The following is a 2,829-nucleotide window of genomic DNA, read 5'->3' on the forward strand; positions in this document are numbered from 1 at the left end:
GTTCTTTCAGCTAATTTAATAAGGAGACGCAGCTCATTACAAAATGACAGTTTGACAAGAGCATCAGACAAGAACCAGAGTCCACGCAAGGAGGGTGGGGAGCACGGCCAAGCGGGAGAGAGGGGGAGGGCAGGGTGCATGTGTCGTCCCAGGAAGACAGGCAGGGGTCCTGGCGGGGCCACTGCACTTGGGGGACCGGAGCAGGCCAGGGCCCACCGCCTGGGCTTGAAGCTTTCCGAAAGCATCAAGTTCTCAGATGGTGGTCAGGGCACGGTGGTCAGGCTTGAGCGACAGAGGCGACTGGGTGGGGACGCCCCCACCATCCATCACCTGCTCTGCCTCAGCAGATGCACTTACCCTCACTGGCCACGGTGGGGGGTGGGGGGTGATGTCTCTGAGCACCTGACCCCACCGGCTCAGACACAGCCCCTCCTCTCTCCCCACCTTCCGTGTCCCCAGCGCAGGGATCCCTGGGCCGCAGTGTGCTCAGGCATCGAGGCTCAGCCTGCCTGACACGCCCACCTGACCCACAGTCCTCACCCCCCGTGTTCCCAGGACGTGTCTGTCCTCGTGGGGTCCTGAGGCCAGGGCCGCAAGATGGGACCTACCTGTACACCCTTGGCTCGACATGATGGCCTGGGACCTCTCCCACCCTTACCACTGGGTGCACCTGGCTGGCTGCCCTGGGGCACTGATGGGGGGCTGTGGGGTCCCCCAAGCGATGCCATGGCACCTGCCCACTGCTCTCAGAGGCACCCCTTCACGCCCGTGCCGTCACACTGCAGGAGGGACACGGGGGAAGAGCAGAGCCCATGGCTTCTCTGGCTTCCCCCAGGACACCCCCCTCCACTACCGCCCAGAGACCCTGACCCCGCAGCCCCCCAGAAAGGTACCTGAAGCTCTGGAGTGCCCCCCACGGCCCCACCACTGCAGGGTGGGGATGGGCTTGGATGGTCAACCTGGGTGGAGGGAGACAGCTTGCCAGGACCGCTGGCAACACCTGAGGCCCCACCAGAAGCCCTAGACACCATCTGTCCTGCTGACACGAGGCTGAGAGCAGGAGGTGGCAGCAGGCAAGCCCTTCGTGAGTGTTCTGTGGGGAGCCAGGCAGGGGGACGGGGGCTCCTGGGAAGAGGCAAGGCCAGTCTCCAGCAGGAGCCCTTTATGGCTTTCAGTTAAGTCACACAGTGGGTGAAGGAGACACCACACATACACAGGACACAGAAGCCACTGGGAAACCAGACACTGGGCTTGACACAGGGCACGGTACATAGAAGGTCACCTCTGCAGACAGGTGTGCAGCTGGCGGGGACAGGCCTCCAGGGCGCCAGCCGTCCTCCAGCGTCCCCCACGGCAGGGCAGGTAACGGCTCCCGCTGGGGATTCCCAAGGGGCAAGGCGGGGGGTGGAGGGGGACAGACTTCATGACATAGACGCAAAGGAGCAGCCTCCACAGCTGCACAGAGCGTGGGGCCGGGCGCGCAGCTCCGCCATGCGCTGCTACAGGAGTCGGCGACATGCATCTCGCTGGAGCGAGGTCGGTCCGTGTCTACAGATAACTACCGTCTTCTGGGTACAACTAACCGCGTGTGGGGCGGATGAGGCTCAAATGGCTTCAGAAGGTTCTTGTTTTGTTGTCGCTTAAAAAATAAAGTATATTCATGTGTCTTCAAGTCACAGTGTCCCCTTATCAATATTGCATCTCACAAAACAGTTTAAGTGAAATCCTTGGTGACTAGTCTCTGGCCCGTGAGACTGAGGGGTGAGGGGAGCAGTGGACAAGGGTAAAACACAGGATGGCCACTTACATCGGAATTTCAGGGAGACAACGATGTCCCGAATGGTGCCTAGGACAGAGTTAGACTTTAAAATTATTCGCTGTTTATCTGAAATTTACATTCAACTGGGCATCCCGTATTTTTATTTGCCAAATCTGGCAACCATACCATGGGGTTCTGGGCCACCAAGATCAGGCCTTGAGAAGCTTCCCTGTCTGCCACCCCGGGGGCTCTGAGGACGGCCCCGCCAGCCTGAGGTGGGGGAGCAGGAGAAGGGGCGGGGGCAGCTCCTAGCTCAGTCTCTTCTGACGTTTGCGAAAAGGGACACCGGGGACATCCTCTCTGTAGGAGCTTAGGTGAGACCAAGAATTAACCCAGGGTGCTAAAGAAACATGGGGTCTCTCACTCCGCGCCCAACCCAGGGGAGGTTTCTCCACCTCTCTGCCCCGCCCCCCACCAGCACCCCAGCACCTGGAGGCTGCTGTAAGCCCTCCCTCCCTCCACTGAAGCCCAGGCAGCAAAGTTACCCAGAGTCAACCTGAGGCAGACAAGCTGGGCGCGGCTCCCCGGGAGGGACAGGACCGGATCTGAGACAGTGGCAGAGCCCTTCTGCCGAAGCCCCCGGAGAGGCAGCTCTCCTCACTTCTGGGGCGGCCCCAGCTCCTTCCCGCTCCCCCGCCTCAGCTTCAGCCACCAAAGTGCAAACATCTGCCTGTCACTCTGACAGAGCTGGTCTCCCTTCTGGAATGATCCTCAAGGAGAAAAGGCCTCGCCCCAGGTTCTGGGTGGGGTTGGGTTTGGGTTTCATGGTCTCCACCCCTTCCTTCACCTCTCCCTGGAACAGTTCCCCAGAGGCCTCCAGACCCTCACTCCATCCCACTTCGGGCGGCACCCCAGCTCCCTAATGGCCCCACAAAGAAACCTGCAGGGCAGTGAGGGTTCAGAATGGCGCTCTGAGGTTTGGGTAACGTCACCCCTCAGGTGGAAAAAACTCTGCCTAGCTCGCGGGCCCCGACAGGTGCCTTCTGCTAGGAGGGCTCATCGGGGCCAAG

At 60.8% G+C, this 2,829-nt stretch overlaps 1 long non-coding RNA gene across 1 annotated transcript; it reads right to left on the reverse strand.

The window, feature by feature from the left end:
- LOC112476964 lies at positions 1-2,813 on the reverse strand. Its single transcript, XR_003045263.1, has 2 exons — positions 894-2,813; positions 1-779 (listed from the first exon to the last, which is right to left on the reverse strand). It is a non-coding gene; the product is annotated as an uncharacterized LOC112476964 (long non-coding RNA).
- Positions 2,814-2,829: the final 16 nt, after the last annotated feature.

Source organism: Pteropus alecto, unplaced genomic scaffold, assembly GCF_000325575.1.
Source record: "Pteropus alecto unplaced genomic scaffold, ASM32557v1 scaffold563, whole genome shotgun sequence".
NCBI classification, from domain to species: Eukaryota; Metazoa; Chordata; class Mammalia; order Chiroptera; family Pteropodidae; genus Pteropus; species Pteropus alecto.